The following is a 17,969-nucleotide window of genomic DNA, read 5'->3' on the forward strand; positions in this document are numbered from 1 at the left end:
GACTAGATAAAACACACAACCAAGTAGCTACAGTGCAAGTCAAATGTCCTAACTGAGAGCTAGTCCTGTAGCCCTCATAGGTCCATTGCTCAATGTGCACCGAAAGTCAATACACCGATACTCTGTGTTGCAGCAGAGACAGGTGTTTACTTGTAGTGCTGCCTAACGAGGAAACAGGACAAAACTTCAAATCCATCTTCCTGAGGAGTCTGAGGCTAGGAATATTAAGGGCTTTCGAGTGGGCTGAAGTGTGGAGATTGTTGATTGGCTGACAAGTGCAGGGGAAGTCACGGGAGAGAAAGATGAAGAAATGATATTCTAATGCTGATTTGGTTTTTTTGTGGTGGGGGTGTTTAAGCTGATTGGCATTAGCTGGTCTACTGGAATCAGGATCTACTTAAGCAATTCTTAAATAAAAGTCATGATTCTATCAGAGATCTTATCTAATTTCAGAAATCCTGTCTATAGGAACAGTGGGAATGCAAACAGTCAGTATCTAGTGTCATCAGTGTCTAGAGACTTTCACTTACAAGGGCGTCAGTCAACGTGCAGGCTGATTAGTGCTTAATAATAACTATATTTCTGTCCAGAATTCTTGTTAACCCTGTGAGCATGGCTTTGGTCCTTGAAACATGAGTAGGAAGATGGGGGAAACAAATGAAGGAAAGGCAGAGAAGGAAACATAATAAAGCATCCAGGGAATAGAAAGAAGAGCAGAAGAGGTGGAGACAAGAGTTAAAGGAAAAGAGAGTGGATTAACAATGTCAACAAGGTCAACAAGACCAAGAAATGACTCTTGGATTTAACGATCTTGAAGTCAGCATCAACCTTCAGAATAAAAATTCCAGGAAAATGGTGGAAGTAAATAAAAGGAAATAAGGAGTAAGTAGAATAGTTTGTGAGTTCCAAGAAAGCAGAGATTATTGCCTCTTTTATTTGCTGGTGCTCCCCAAACCCTAGAACCATAACTAGTGTTAAAAGAAAAACCTTTGACACTTAAATTTAATAGAATTTAATTGAGCAAAGAACCACTCATGAGTTGGGAAGCCCCCAAACCAGAATAGGTTCAAAGAGGGTTCGGTGCCACTGCTTGGACAAAGAAGTTTTATGGACAGAAAAAGGAAGGTGAGGTACAGATGAAGTACAGAAACAGATTGGTTACAGCTTGGTGTTTGCCTTATTTAAACCCAGTTTGAAGAGCTGGCCACCTTTGATTGGCCAACACTTGGTGATTGGCACCAGAGTAGGTTATGTTATCACTTGATGGATTCTTCCTGCCCATCACACAGGCAAAATCAGTTCACTGAGGCCATGTATTGCTGTAGAGAAAGAGTTTAATTAATGCCAGGCCAGCCACATGACAGACAGAGTTACTACTCAAATCGGTCTCCACAAAGACTTGGAGATTAGGGTTTTTCAAGGATAGATTGGTGCCCAAAGAACTAGGGAATGGGTGCTGCTGATTGGTTAGGAATGCAATCACAGGGTTGTGGAAAAGAGTCTTTGTGTGCTGAGTCCACCTCAGGGTAGGGGGCCACAGGACCGGTTGGGTCAGGAGTCACAAGTCTGGGTGAGGCCAGTCAATTGCCAGAATGCAAAAGTCTGAAATACATCTCAAAAGACCAATCTTAGGTTCGCAATAGTGATGTTATTTCTAGAAGCAATTGGGGAAGTCACATTCCAGCCTAAGCAACAGAGTAAGACCCTTTCTCAAACATAAATAAGTAAATAAATATACTAAATTATTCCCACGATTAGCTTGCCCTATGTCCAGGAATGAGCAGAGATAGCCAGCCTGAGGCTAGTAGCAAGATGAAGTCAGCCATGTTAGATTTCTCTCACTGATAATCTTTGCAAAGACAGTTTCAGTTACATTCTGTTTACACATCCAGTTAGATTACAGTTCACTATGTACAAAGAAACCTTTAATATATGTAAATGTGGCTGGGTGTAGTGGCTCACACCTATAATCCCAGCATTTTGGGAGGTTGAGGTGGGTGGATCCCTTGAGCCCAGGACTGTGAGACCAACCTGGGCAATATGGCAAAACCCCATCTCTACAAAAAATGAGCCAGGTACAGTGGCATGCACCTGCGGTCCTAGTTACCTGGGAGGCTGAGGTGGGAGGATTACCTGAGCCTAGAAGGTCAAAACTGCAGTGAGCCATGTTGCCACTACTGTACTCCAGCCTGGGTGACAGAGTGAGACCCTGTTTCAAAAAATAAATAAAATATGTAAAGAGACAGCTTTAGGCTAAGCTTAATTTAGTGCTAGCACATTGAAAGCTCTCCATAAATATTTGTAAATAAGTGCATGAATTAATGTATGATGAGTGGTGGTTTAAAAAAAGTGAGATAGGGGCTGGGCACAGTGGCTCACGCCTGTAATCCCAGCACTTTGGGAGGCCGAGGCGAGCAGATCAAGAGGTCAGGAGATCAAGATCATCCTGGCTAAAACGGTGAAACCCCGTCTCTACTAAAAATACAAAAAATTAGCCAGGCGTGGTGGCAGGCACCTGTAGTCCCAGCTACTTGGGAGGCTGAGGCAGGAGAATGGCGTGAACCCAGGAGGCGGAGCTTGTAGTGAGCTGAGATGGTGCCACTGCACTCCAGCCTGGGCGACAGAGCAAAACTCCATCTCAAAAAAAAAAAGTCAAGCAATGGGGGTAATAAAGGAAAGACTACAACAATAATGTAGTTGAGGAAAGGGGCAACTTGAACACACTTCTAGGCGGAGGACTCCAGTGGAAAAGTAAACATCAAAGATGCAAAATAGGGAAACTGATGGGACACTATCATAATTAAAGCAAGAGGAAATGAGAACAATGTCACAAGTAGGAGGATAGGAGAAAGTAGGTCTCATTATGGGTTCCATATTTCCATTAACTATATCAAAATCAACTCAACCGGCCTAGTGCGGTGGCTGACGCCTGTAATCTCTGCACTTTGGGAGGCCGAGGCGGGCGGATCACAAGGTCAGGAGATCGAGACCATCCTGGCTAACACGGTGAAACCCCCGTCTCTACTAAAAATACAAAAAATCAGCTGGGTGTGGTGGCAGGCACCTGTAATCCCAGCTACTCAGGAGGCTGAGGCAGGAGAATGACGTGAACTTGGGAGGTGGAGCTTGCAGTGAGCTGGGATCATGCCACTGTACTTCAGCCTGGGCAACAGAGCCAGACTCCGTCTCAAAAAAAAAAAAAAAAAAAAAAAAAATCCACTCAGCCACCCAAGCTAGTATAAATAAAAATTGTTGGAAGCCGTTGTTTTGGACTAAGCTCCTGTACTAAGCCCCAACAGACCAGGCTAAAAAAAATGGAGTCGCACATGCTAAAGTTCTAAGTCATCAAACCCACACTAAGTTTTTATCTCACCTTCCTAGAAGGCAGGAGAAAGAGATAACAGCCAATTTCCTCGAACAGGCTAGTTTCAATCTTCAATCCACATGATAATGAAGTTCCCTCTGCTTTAATCTGTATACAAAAGAAATAGCCTGATGTAATCTGACATTAATAAGCTGTTTTTCTGTTGTTTTAGCCTCCTGTTCCCACCTTACAAGAAGAGTTGCTTTGAAATGACTAATATGCTGTGTTCTTTGCTTCTGCTTTCTTCAGCTTTCTTTAGCCCTTATCTGTCTATAAAGCCAACCTCTTCTGCTCAGCTCATTGTGCTCCTAAATGCCAGAGGTTTGGTCTAGGTGCTGCTGCTTGGTGTGCAGACAGCCAATCATTCAGGCATTGAGTATTGTCCGGGAAGAAGATGTTAAATCAAGTCCTACAGCTGAGTAGATGGGAGATCAGTCTTCAATCCATCTCCCTGACCAACTAAAATCAGGGGTTTCTGTAGCAGGGAAGAAATGTAACTATATGCAAATCACAGGAATTAGGCAGAGGTAAGGAAAATAAGTTGGTCAACAGGAAGCAGGTGGTCAGTTAAGCAATCATGATGGGTAAGAAGTCTTGAGTCTCTTTGTCCAGATGCAATGATCTGGTAACTTTCAGCTCTCTGGTACTATATGGGAGGCCTGATGGTTGGTTTCCTCAGAAAGGAACTCAGATAAGAGAAATGTGACTCTCGAGTTTTAAGACTGTGAGGGTCAATTTCTATGTTTATTCAAAATAAATCATAAACATCAGTTTTATGGAACAATTAGGCCAGTTTCAATCCAAACACCTACTATATTTTATGGAATAAAATATTGCCTGATTCTAGAATCTCAAACAAAGCCTACTGAGATCTTTAAATTTGTAATTTTGTTCCTTGATGCTAGAAACTCCTGTCTTCTTTAACATGTCTTTGACTTTCATCTTCTTGCCTGCTTAAATGGGCACTAAGCTTTCTCAATTCCATACCTGTCATGCTCCACAGCCATTCTCATTTTTTATCCCCATTGGTACTACCCTAAGTAAGGCATTTGCCATTTCTTTCCTGAAAAAATTTAACGATTTTCTGACTATGATAGATTAAATTTAGCCTAAAGCTCCTTAAGTATGTTAAGTCTGGCCGAATGGTTTCACCATACAGTGAACTTTAACCTACCTAGATGTGTAAATAGACTGTAAATTACACTTGTAAAAAAGAGCCAAGTCTCAACCAATCACAGAAGCCATACTTCAGCCAATCATAGGTGGCCAGCTGTTCAAACAGTGCTCAAGTAAGACAAACATCCGGCTCTAACCAATCCAGTTGTTTCTGTACCTCACTTCCGTTTTCTGTGTCACTTTCCTCTTTCTGTGCATAAATCCCATCTGAACATGTGGCACCCCAGAAGTCTCTCTAAACATGTTATAGTTGGGCATGGGATGGGCTGCCCAATTTGTGAATCATTTTTTTGCTCAATTATACTCTATCAAATAGACTTTGCCTAAAGTTTTTCTTTCAACATTAAACCATAAACTCAGTGGTTTTCTGTTCTCAGCCCTTTCTCTATACTGTCATCAGCACTGCGGTCTAAATCACAGATGTGATCATGCCATTTTTTTCTTCAAAAGCGCAGCAATAGATCATTCCTTCATTTATTGAGAGCTTCCTATGTGCTAGCTTCTGGGGATGCACTGGTGAGTTATAATAAAGGGAACATTTCCAACTAGGGGCAAAGAAATCAAATGGTCATCACAAAATGAAAAGATGCTCAATGTTATTTTTCTCCCATGATATTGGCAAAGAATTTTCTTTTTTCTTTTTTGAGATGGAGCCTTGCTCTGTCGCCCAGGCTGGAGTGCAGTGGCGCAGTCTCAGCTCACTGCAACCTCCACCTCCCAGATTCGAGCGATTCTCCTGCCTCAGCCTCCTGAGTAGTTGGGACTATGGGTGTGAGCCACCATGCCCAGCTAATTTTTGTATTTTTAGTGTAGATGGGGTTTCACTATGTTGGTCAAGCTGGTCTTGAACACCTGACCTCAGGTGATCCACCCACCTCGTCCTCCCAAAGTGCTGAGATTACAGGCATGAGCCACTGCACCTGGCCAGCAAAGATTTAAAAGAATGAAAATATCCAATGTTGGCAAATATGTGGGAAAACAAGCAACCTCATCCACTTGTGGTGAGAGTATTAATAGATACAAACTTTTTAGAGGGAAATATAGCAATAATTATTAAAATTCTAAGGCTAGGCACAGTGGCTCACGCCTGTAATCTCAGCACTTTGGGAGGCTGAGGCAGGCAGATCACTTGAAACCAGGAGTTAGAGACCAGCCTGGCCATCATGGCGAAACCCCATCTTTACAAAAAAATACAAAAATTAGCTGGGTGTGGTGGTGTGTGCCTGTAGGCCCAGCTGCTTGGGAGGATGAGATGAGAGAATGGCTTGAGCCCAGGAGGTGGAGGTTGCAGTGAGCCAGTATAGTGGCACTGCACTCCAGCCTCAATGACAGAACCAGGCTTTGTCTCAAAAAATAAAATAAAATAAAATAAATTTTAGTAATACTCATTTGCCCTAACAATGGTTATCTCCGGAGTTGTGGAATTTTATACATATATATATAAATATATATATATATATATTTTTTTAAACAGAGTCTCATTCTGTCACCCGGGCAGGGGTGCAGTGGTGCAATCTCAGCTCACTGTCACCTCCACCTCCCAGGCTCAAGCGATTCTTGTGCCTCAGCTTCCCAAATAGCTGGGATTATAGGTGTATGCCACCATGCCTGGCTAATTTTTGTATTTTTAGTAGAGATGGAGTTTCCTCATGTTGACCAGGCTGGTCTTGAACTCCTGACCTCAGGCGATCTGCCCATCTCAGCCTCCCAAAGTGCTAGGATTATAGGCATGAGCCACTGCGCGAGGCCTGGAATTATTATATAAAAAACTTTTTTTTTTTTTTTTTAGACGGAGTCTCGCTCTGCCACCCAGGCTGGAGTGCAGTGGCCGGATCTCAGCTCACTGCAAGCTCCGCCTTCCGGGTTCACGCCATTCTCCTGCCTCAGCCTCCGAAGTAGCTGGGACTACAGGCGCCCGCCACCTCGCCCGGCTAGTTTTTTGTATTTTTTAGTAGAGACGGGGTTTCACCGTGTCAGCCAGGATGGTCTCCATCTCCTGACCTCGTGATCCGCCCGTCTCGGGCTCCCAAAGTGCTGGGATTACAGGCTTGAGCCACCGCGCCCGGCCTTATAAAAAACTTTTTTATATTCCTAGGAATCTGTAAGGCAAAAATAAAAAATAAAGAGAGAAAAAGAAAAAAAAGTAACTTTTTACTTCTCTCAGTATTTTTCACTACTTTTCATAGTATTTAAATGTTTATGTTTATTATTATTATTATTGTTTTGAGATGGAGTCTCACTCTGTTTCCCAGGCTGGAATGCAGTGGCAGGATCTTGTCTCACTGCAATCTCCGCCTCCCGGGCTCAAGTTAATCTCCTGCATCAGCCTCTTGAGTAGCTGGAATTACAGGTGTGTGCCACCATGTCTGGCTAATTTTTTTGCATTTTTGGTAGAGACGGGGTTTTGCTATGGTGCTCAGGCTGGTCTTGAACTCCTGGCCTCGAGTGATCCGCCCACCTCGGCCTCCCAAAGTGCTGGGATTACAGGCATGAGACACCGCACCCAGCCTTATTTATTTATTTTTTCAATTTAAAAAATGAAGATACAAAAATGACACCAAAAAAATTTTTTTTCTTTAATAGATTCATGCTTTTTAGGTCAACATTCAAGGCTCTTCAAAATGAGCCCCTAGCCCCACAATTTCACCTCCACCATTTCCATCCACCCTTCTGTCACCCAGAATTATCCTAGGTGATACTTCTTGTTCTATTTCACTCCCTCCACCGTTCCTCCCACTGGAATGCCTTCCCTCCTCCTGTATTAATCAAAATAATACTCATCTTCCCGGGCAGCCCAGGCATGACTTCCCTTTCTCTGGGATGCTTGTGCTCTCATCTGGATTAAATTGTCCTCCTTGGTGCTGAGGCGGTAGTTTGTTTACACCTCTAGCAGAGCACAGTTTGGCTTGCACTGTTGTCACTTGTGTCTGGTGTCTCCCTTGCCAGCATTTATTCTCCGCTTTCCTTGCCTTTTCTGGGAAATAAATGTTCATTTCAAAATATTTATTCAGAGCATTGCATGTTCCATACATAAATCCACGCTTAAATTATTCAGCTCCTGGAGATACACAGCTCAGCCATGTGGGCAATTACCTCAAGTCACAAAATCCTATTTTGTATTAATTTGTATTTGAAGAGAGTGCAGGAATGCATTAAACATGTCTATAGCTGCCTGGTGTTTATTCACTGACAATGAGCCGGAATTATTACTTCACTTTAAGCCTTTCTCTGGTGATTTGTTTACAAAGAGTTGTGCTAAATAGCTGAATTGTTGTCATGACCCTTTGCCTAGATCTTTTCAAAACAGTCATTAGATTTGTGTTTTACATAACACACACACACACACACACACTCTCACACAAAATCTCATAACCAGGAGGAAAACTGAAAACAATTTAGAATTTTAAACTTGAACGTGAGTTAAGACTGGGTTTACGGTAATGGGGATAGCCCATGATTTTGTAACTAGACAATAATTTAATTTGTACCACTTGTAAGTACTAAGTTTCTGTGGTTGCCAAAAGTAAACTATGACAGTGTGTGGAATGAACTAATAACTGTAAATGAACTTGATCAATAGGGCTCCTCCCAGTAAATCAAATAATTAGTCAATTTTTGCTGTGTTGGAGACTACAGTTTCAGGTCCCCAAGTGGGAGTAGCTCTTAAAGCAAAAGTGGCAGCTCATTATCATTTGTAAATTTCCACTAACAAGCCAGCCTGGCTGTGTCTTTTGGCAGCCAGGGCTGTGACCTTTCTAACAGCCCAGTGTTTGTCATTGTTTTGTTTAAGAGCATCTATATATGCCATAGAAGTTCTGGGGAGAGAGAGTCAGAAAAAGAAAACTAAAACTAAGAAGGAAATCAAAAGCAAAAAGCCAGAAACTACTTCTTTAGCCTTTTCTTTATGATCTCAGGACTTCAGGGACCTTGAAAGATTGATTTCCTTTCACTCAAGTTTCTCATAAAATTAGCTTTGGCTCATACATCTGTTACACAGTAGTTAATTTTACAAGATAAGAAGTACATGGGAAATGTGTCTGAGGGAAAAATCGAGTGCTGGAAGCTCAAGAGACACTTATAAGGTCACAGAACAAAGCTAGTAAGTAAAATGGTCCTACTATAGACCTGCAAATAGCAAAGGGTCTGCCTTGGGTTAATTTCAGTGTATCTTTAATCACATTTCACTTTTCTTCTCCAGCAGCATTAAATATAAGTGGGTTTTACTGAACCTGTTCTGAGAGAGCCTTTTGAATTGCTCAGTCGAAGAGCAATCATGATTCAAGTTCATGAAATGTGAACTTTGTATTTTAGCATCCACTTCCCTGTAATGATCTCAAGACTGTACTAGCCACAGCAATGAATGTACTAACCAGTTATTCATGTTCACAGCTACTTATGACATTCTTAGATACTAAATGTGCTTCCACAAAAGCACCATTTGCTATCCCACTGATAGGAATTATTAGTAGTCTTTTAAATTCAATCTTCTTGCCCAATATAAGGAGTCCCAGAGGTTGGCCGGGTGCGGTGGCTCACACCTGTAATCCCAATAGTTTGAGAGGCCGAGGCAGGTGGATCACCTGAGGTCAGGAGTTCGAGACCAGCCTGGCCAACATGGTGAAACCCCGTCTCTACCAAAAATACAAAAACATTAGCCGGGCATGGTGGCGAGTGCTTGTCTACTCAGGAGGCTGAGGCAGGAGAATCGTTTGAACCTGGGAGGTGGAGGTTGCAGTGAGCCAAGATGGCGCCATTGCACTCCAGCATGGGCGACAAAAGCAAAACTCTGTCTCAAATGAAAAAGAAGTCCCAGAGGCTCAGAAGGCTCCTAATGATCTAGCAGGTTGTTTGAGAGCAGAACTGGAATAAGAACCAGGTATCTCAGCTAATCTAGACTCCTAATCTAGAACTCTTTCTAATCTGGCTGACTAAATGCCAGAATAATTTCTCACTTACACAGTCAGAAAAAGTCTCTGTTAATTAATCTTTTTATTTGGATATGTTAGTCTTTTATTATAATATATGCAAAAGGCTGATTTAACATCAATATATGTCAGCATTGGGGAAATGCTCACAAATAAACTTCCTTACGGAGCATTTTAAGGCCAGGCGTGGTGGCTCACACCTGTAATCCCAGCACTTTGAGAGGCTGAGGTGGGCAGATCGCTTGAGCTCGGGAGTTTGAGACCAGCCTGGGCAACATGGTAAAACCCCATCTCTACTAAAAATATAAAAACTAGCCAGGCGTGGTGGTGCGTGCCTGTGGTCCCAGCTACTAATAGTTAATCTCATTCCTTTTATTATGTTAATTCACATATTTCTTCATTCCAACAAATATTTGTTCAGTGCCTACTGTGTGTCAAGCCCTTTTTAGGTACTTAGGATGCAGGGGTGAACAAAAAGGACACAAATCCCTGCTCTCAGGGAGCTTACGGACATTATAATGTGGATAGCTTTTGCCTTCTGTTAAAATAATCCTTAAATTAACACCCTCTTAAGAATTAATTCCTGGGCCGGGCGCGGTGGCTCAAGCCTGTAATCCCAGCACTTTGGTAGGCCGAGACGGGCGGATCACGAGGTCAGGAGATCGAGACCATCCTGGCGAACACGGTGAAACCCCGTCTCTACTAAAAAAATACAAAAAACTAGCCGGGCGAGGTGGCGGGCGCCTGTAGTCCCAGCTACACAGGAGGCTGAGGCAGGAGAATGGCGTAAACCCGGGAGGCGGAGCTTGCAGTGAGCTGAGATCCGGCCACTGCGCTCCAGCCCCGGCGACAGAGCGAGACTCCGTCTCAAAAAAAAAAAAAGAATTCTTGGCTGGGCGCGGTGGCTCATGCCTGTAATCCCAGCACTTTGAGAGGCCAAGGCAGGCAGATCACGAGGTCAGGAGATCGAGACCATCCTGGCTAACATGATGAAACCCCATCTGTACTAAAAATACCAAAAAAAAATCAGCCGGGCGTGATGATGGGCGCCTGTAGTCCCAGCTACTCAGGAGGCTGAGGCAGGCGAATGGCGTGAACTGGGGAGGCGGAGCTTGCAGTGAGCCAAGATTGCACCACTGCACTCCAGCCTCGGCAATAGAGCGAGACTCCATCTCAAAAAAAAAAAAAAAAAAAAGAATTAATTCTTAAGTTAAATACCAAAAAATGGGACAAAAAATGCGTAATTAATAATTTGCAATAATAAGTGCTATGAAGGAAAAATTCAAGGTGTTATGGGAGGATATAATAAGAGTTATTAGAGACTTGTTACCAGAATCCCTTGTAGAAGGGTTACTCACCTTAGTGAGATTCTGAGTCTGGCTGTGGATAGGGAGAACTTGGTATTTTGAAACCCCCTTCTGGTGCATCTGGCCCCCTCCCTGCCTCCCTTTCCTTTGTGAAAGCCTACACCACACCCTGGATCTCCACTCCTGAGCAAAGCAAAAACTTAGCACAGCAGTTACCATGGCCCTCAGGTGCTTCTTCTCACCTGGATGCATGTTCTGGATGAGCAACAGCAGCAATTACTCCAGGGCTGAAAGCAGAGCACAAGGGCATGACTCAGGCTCTCAACTTTAAACATGGAGTTCTGGCCAGGCATGATGGCTCATGTCTATAATCCCAGCACTTTGGGAGACTGAGGTGGGAGGATTCCTTAAGGCCAAGAGTTCAAGGCCAACCTGGCCAACATGGCAAGACTCTGTCTTACAAAAAAAAAAAACTAGCCAGGTGTGATGGCACACATCTGTGGTCCCAGCTACTTGAGAGGCTGCACCAGGAGGATCCCTTGAGCCCAGCAGTTCAAGGCTACAGTTGTTGGAACCGAACTGTCGATTCCTTCCTGGGCAGGGGTCGCCGCGAAGGATCACCGACACGAGATTCACAGCAGAGAGTTATTTATTACTAGCGCGCTAGGGTCCCAAGTTCTAAGTTGGCCCTGGGACCCCGACTGCTTGTTACAGGCTGTTTATATAGGCAAATACAAGTTCAAACACAGCTTAGGGCGCGAAATTCAAACAAAGCTTTAGGCGCGTGGTAATTGGGTCTGTCTATGGCCTGAGCAAGGTGTCTTATGCTAATTGGTTAGAGCAGGACCTTATGAGGTTTTTTCTTGGAGTTGCTGATTCCGGGAACTTCGAGGCAGGGTGGGACCCCCGGAATTGGCAGGGTGGGACCCCATGAGGTTGTTTCCCGGAATTGGCAGGGTGGGACCCTATCAGGGTGGGACCTTATTGAGGCAGGGTGGGACCCTATCCAGAGCCACCTGGTGTTAATTTTTTCTATATGAGGCCTATTTTCTAAATTTTATGAGGCCTAGTTTCATTCCCTCCTCTTTTTGTGTCAGAGGCTCAATCTTGAGCCTCTTTTTTAGTCCTGAGGGTCTGGTATAGTTGGGTCAGAACCATAGCATGTAATCTATTTTTAATAAGGGTGAGTAAGTGGTTGAGTATGCATGGCCTGAAAGTCAGGATGAGCGTGAGCAGGATGAGGGGTCTTAAGATGGTGGAGATTAGGGTGCTAAGCCAAGGGGATTGGTTGTACTAATTTTTAAACTAACTTTGTTGAGATTTTTTTCTCTTTTAGTTTTGCCATAGAATCTTTAACTATTTTTGAATGATCTGCATAAAAACAACATTGCTCTTTTAGGGCTGCACAGAGCCCGCCCTTTTTTAGAAAGACAATTTCTAGTCCTTGTCGGTTTTGTAATATAATTTCAGACAGAGAAGTCAAGGACTTTTCAAGTTTTGTGATAGATTGTTCTATGGCTTTAAGGTTTTTATTTATGGCTACTTTAAGTTGTTGCAGATGATGGTTACTATGCACTAGGGCTGCTGTCCTGGTCTTAACTCTAGCCGCTACCTTAATTTTTAACATGTCGGCGAGGGTGAGGGAGATTAAGGGCGGGGAAGTGCTTTGAGGAGTTTTTAGTTGGGGCTTCTCCGATATGGAAACCGGGGGCTTCTTAGCTTCTAATAAAACCTGGTCTGGCCTTACTGCAACAGGGGCAGTGTCTGGATTGACTAATAGTCTGATTTGGAGGGGAATTTTAGGCGGGTTGTGCTGGTATAAATAGAGACTTTATATTAATTTTGTTGTTATCTATCTGTTATCAGATTTTGCCGCATCTTTAAACTTGATGTGAACCAGGTTGCAATTTTCTGAATATCGGGTTGTGGTACAGGGCTGGACAAAGGGCATAGTTATATACTAAGGTTTTGTGGCTTATTTTTACTTTTTATTATTAGTAGTTACACAGGACCAGTTTTTGCAATACAAGTGAGTCAGATTTCTACAAGTTTTTTATTGGTTCTGTCTTGCATCCGGGACAGGCATAAAACCTGTTCTGGCTGATGGACATTTTTCTAGCCTGTCTTTTTTATTTTTGTCTATCTTGAGGAGTTCTTAATAGGACTCCTGTGGGACTAGTAAACCGGGGGCCTGTGTCTTTTATTTTTTTTTTGCTATATATATATATTTTTTTTTAAGTTGAAATAGAGGTCTGGAAACCAAGTCTTTATAGGAGCATTCTCGGAGGTCTTATTTAAGACCTCTTGATTATTAAAATTAATTATCTGTCAGGTCAGGCTAAATGGCCGGTGGGGATTAGCGTCAAAAACTACACTAGAGACGGCGCAGGGAAGAAGGGTAAACAATAAGTAAGGAGTTAGATACGAGAGAGTCTTATCTTGAGCGGGTCCGCGGAGCGTTGGAGTTTTCACGTCTTAAGTGGTGTTGATCCGGACGTCTCTGGAGCAGCCTTGGCGTGGGATGCGTGGATCTAAGTGGAGATTCCGTCAACCTTTATGGCTGGAAGGGGTGACTGGTCAGGATAACAATGTAGGGTTCTTTCCACCGAGGCTCTAGTCCTTGAGTGCGATGCCGTCTAACGTAGACAGAGTTTCCCACCTGGAAGGGGTGACTGGTCTGTGTATGTCTTGGTTGGTACAGTTCTGCCAAGGGGGCCCAGATTTGGGCCTGTACTGCTTGGAGTCCTTTTAGCCGGGCCTGTAGGTCAGTCTTAGGATCGGAGGGGGAGAAGGAATTAAGCAAGGTTGACAAAGGGGGAGGTCCTCCGTAGAGGATTTCATATGGAGTGAGCCCAAAACGGTTAGGTGTATTCCGGGCCCTTAACAGAGCTAAGGATAGGAGGCGTCTCCAATCTTTTAAACCAGTCTCTAAGGTTAATTTAATAAGGGTCTCTTTTATTGTTTTATTTATTCTTTTTACCTGTCCTGAGCTCTGGGGTTTATAGGCACAATGTAATTTCCAATTAATCCCCAATATTCTGGCGAGCCCCTGACTTACCTGAGAAACGAAGGCCGTCCCGTTATCTGACCTAATTACCTTGGGAAGTCCGAATCTAGGAAAGATTTCTTCCAAAATTTTCTTGGCTACTATGTGTGCCGTTTCTTGCCGGGTGGGGTAGGCTTCTACCCATCCTGAAAAGGTATCTACAAACACCAGTAGGTACTTATATCCAGCATAGTGAGGTTTTACTTCAGTGAAGTCTATTTCCCAATAGACTCCTGGGCGGTTATCACGAGTTTGTTTCCTTTCTGGCACTCGGGTAGCCCCAGCGTTTACCTGCTGACAGACCTTACAGGCAGATGTCACTTGTTCTACGAGGGTACTTGTCTTTGGGATTAGAAAGTCAGTTTTTTAATCAGTAATTTTAGCTTTCAATTATTTAAGTGTGTCCAGGCATGCATCTGCTGGATCATTGCCAGGGCCTCCTTGGTTAGCATTGGGGGTTCGTCAGTGCTGCCAGCAGTTATGCCCCCGGGATTTTTTCTCTTGGCCTAGCCGTGGGGGCTGAGCCTCTTTAGGGACCCCTTCTGGGGGTCCGGCAGGTGACACAGGGCGGCTGGGCTGGGGGCTGCCCTCAGGACTGGGCTCTGTGCCTTTTTGCAGGGAACTTTCCGAATGGAAACTCTGGTTGCTGTTCTCATCATTGAGATCCAGCAGGATGAGAGGGCCACCCCCTCGGGGACTGGCGCCCCTGCCCCGACGTTCCCGGCCACGGGATCTCTTTGCCCCGCCACCTGCCCGCCTTCGTTCCTCCTCCTGGGGGTCCACCACTGGCACTTACTTGAAGATACGAAGGGAAGTGTTGCCTACAGTCACTCATTGCTTCTTCCATTTTTGGACCTTCTTGATGGTCGCCATTACCTTCTTGATGTTATCTTCGGCCCGGCTCCGGGTCTCGGCCCGTACGGTCCGGCCGGCCATGCCGGCGTGGCTGGGGCCGGAGCCGAGCCCGCGGCGGGGCCGCCTCCCGTCTGGCGGGCTCAGGCTTGGCGCCAGGCCCGGGCGCCGCGCTCTCGGCCTGCCGTTCCTCCGGGAGTTGGCCGTGCCCTCTTTTGTCCTTAACGCCTCCGCGAGTCCCCTGTTCTTTGCAGTAGGCACACTGGTCTTTTTCCACTTTTGGCCGTCTCCGCTTCTTTCCCTCTCTCCCTGGTCCTTTCTTTCTCACAACTGCTGCCAGGATTTTTGTTAAATGCTTATCCTTTACTCGGTTTTTACGATCCTCTCGCTCTATCTGTTCCTTCGCTAACCTGGCTTCCCTTTCCTTAGGGGTTTCTTTCTTATCTTGGCCAAATTTGTGGGGCGTTTCCCTGCCCCTTTGAGACCCGCCAACAGAGCCTGGCGATAGATTTGGAGACTCTCCCTACCTGGTGCCGTTTCATAGTCCTAGTCCGGGCGGGTGAGGGGAAATCCCTCGTCTATTTTATTGGGAAGTTGGGTTGGGAGGCCTCCTGGTCCTGGCACATTTTTCCGGGCCTCCAAGAGGACTTGCTGCCTTTTTCAGTGGTTAAGAGGACCTGCAGGAGTTGCTGGCAATTATCCTAGGTGGGCTGGTGGGTGAGGAGAATGGATTCTATTAACGAGGTTAGGGCCTGAGAGTCTTGGGAAAAGGAAGGGTTATGGGTCTTCCAGTTATAGAGGTCAGAGGCAGAGAAGGGCCAGTACTGGACTGTGTGACTGACAGTACGGAGGGGAAAAAGGGAGGATTGCTAAGTGGAAGGGCCTTCTGGGTCCTCAGTCCGCCGCAAGCGGAGACGAGGAGGTGTCGGCGGCGGCGTCCGAGGGGTGAGTTTGGGCGGGGCTGGAGGAGGAGACGGGGTGGAGGGAGGGGCCGAGGGAGAAGTTGGAGAAAGGGTAGGGGTCGAGGCGGTAGAGGAAAGAGCTGGGGACAAGACAGGGGGCAAGGGTGAAGCGTAAGGTGGAGGTCCCCGAAGGGGGTTTTGAGGTGGAGGAGGCAGGGGTTCGAGAAGGAGGAGGTCCCTCTGGGGTTTATCTGGGAGGACTGGCTTATGCGGGTCCGGATTCCGATTCTTTGGGGCTTCTAAGGCAAGGAGGGTAGATTGGGATGGGGAAGGGGAATGGAGGAAGGGTTTCACCCAAGAGGGAGGGTTTCGGACCAGATCCTCCCAAGTAATTATGTAGGCCACCTGGTCTGGGTGTCCGTGTGGCCCAGGATCCATCACTGTTGCTTTAACCTGTAAGATAATTGGGAGGTTAAATGTTTCGTCCCGGGGCCACCCAACATGGAGGGTAGGCCACTTGGACGAGCAGAATTTTCGCCATCGTCCCTTACGGAATTCTATGGAGAGGTTGTGGGCTCGAGCCCGAACGTCAGGGAAGTGAGTCAGGGTCAGAGACAAAGGAGTCGTCAACGTCTGTCTTATTTCGTCCACGTATAACAAACAAGGACAAAACAAAAGTAACAAAAACAAAGACCAGACAAGTAAGGAGAAGCCGCGCGGCCAGAGAGTAGCGCCACAAGATTACAAAATATTCAGACGGCAGGGGCGGCCTGCCTACAGATTTGAGGAGGCTGACCGAGTCATTAGCCTTCTCCCAGACTACCGCCAGGGCGTCCCCCAGGGCGAAAAGTGGGAAGGTGCGGGACACGTCTGTCCCCCTTCCCCACTTAATTCAGAAGGAGTACTCTCCAGAGTTCAGAGTTAGCCGGCAAGACAGACAGAACAAAACGAAGGTACCTGGTAGGTCCGTTCAGTCAGCAGTCCGTGGCCCGGGCCAGATAGGTCTCCGCCGGATGGGTCGGGGGTCCTCGGACGACCCCACTTCCCGGCCAATGCACCAAATGTTGGAACCGAACTGTCGATTCCTTCCTGGGCAGGGGTCGCCGCGAAGGATCACCGACACGAGATTCACAGCAGAGAGTTATTTATTACTAGCGCGCTAGGGTCCCAAGTTCTAAGTTGGCCCTGGGACCCCGACTGCTTGTTACAGGCTGTTTATATAGGCAAATACAAGTTCAAACACAGCTTAGGGCGCGAAATTCAAACAAAGCTTTAGGCGCGTGGTAATTGGGTCTGTCTATGGCCTGAGCAAGGTGTCTTATGCTAATTGGTTAGAGCAGGACCTTATGAGGTTTTTTCCCGGAGTTGCTGATTCCGGGAACTTCGAGGCAGGGTGGGACCCCCGGAATTGGCAGGGTGGGACCCCATGAGGTTGTTTCCCGGAATTGGCAGGGTGGGACCCTATCAGGGTGGGACCTTATTGAGGCAGGGTGGGACCCTATCCAGAGCCACCTGGTGTTAATTTTTTCTATATGAGGCCTATTTTCTAAATTTTATGAGGCCTAGTTTCACAGTAAGCTATCATCACATCACTGCACTCCAGCCTAGGTGACAGAGCAAGACCTGTTAAAACAAACAAACAAACACTGAGGGTTTCCTCTAAACTTGACATCTAAACAAACTTTTTCCAAATGTTCAAATATAAAAATATTAACTTTCCTGTCAAAAACCATGAAAGTGTTTATACACTTGAACTCAGCAATCCTACTCTTGGATATTTAAGAATTAAGTCAACAGAAGAATGAAACTATGTACACCGATTTGGTCATTGTAGTGTTAAGTATAATAAGGAAAAAAAGCAAAAAGCCTAAATACTCTATAGTTGGGAAACGGTTAAGTAGATTGTGGGATATTAACTTGTCAGGATTACTAACTTATGGCCATCGTGTCACCTGTGGGAAAATATGAATGAAGTAAGTGCACATGAAAAAGCAGAATACAAAATTCAATGTTAACCAATACAAGCTACATAAACAGGAGTATGCAGAACACAGATGACAAGGCAAAAAGGAAAATTGGAATCAATTTGCTAGGGTGGTAGGACAACAGGACAGAAACCCAGACTGAAAGATTGAACTGGTTTAAGCAAAAAGGAGAAAATTTATTTGCTCAGATAACCAAGTGCTTCGGTTGGGCGAGAGAGGCACGGCCTTGGGGATGTCCCGAAAGAGGGACACATTGCCATCAGGACTTCCCATCCCCCTCTCTCTTCACTTCCCTCTCCAGGGAAGTATCTTTCCCTCAACCCAACCTCTTCCCAAGATGACAATTTATCCGCTAAACTCACATTCTCCTATCTTCCCACCAGGATGACAGTGCCTACTTAAGTTGTGGCTC

General features: G+C 45.3%; 1 long non-coding RNA gene and 1 pseudogene across 1 annotated transcript; both read right to left on the minus strand.

Annotated features, from left to right (window-relative positions):
• Positions 1-11,403: 11,403 nt before the first annotated feature.
• Positions 11,404-16,765, minus strand: LOC107126984 (uncharacterized). Its single transcript, XR_012422339.1, has 2 exons — positions 16,530-16,765; positions 11,404-13,542 (listed from the first exon to the last, which is right to left on the minus strand). It is a non-coding gene; the product is annotated as an uncharacterized lncRNA (long non-coding RNA).
• Positions 14,052-14,824, minus strand: LOC102136903 (B-cell CLL/lymphoma 7 protein family member C pseudogene; annotated as a pseudogene).
• Positions 16,766-17,969: the final 1,204 nt, after the last annotated feature.

Source organism: Macaca fascicularis, chromosome 13 (assembly GCF_037993035.2).
Source record: "Macaca fascicularis isolate 582-1 chromosome 13, T2T-MFA8v1.1".
NCBI classification, from domain to species: domain Eukaryota; kingdom Metazoa; phylum Chordata; class Mammalia; order Primates; family Cercopithecidae; genus Macaca; species Macaca fascicularis.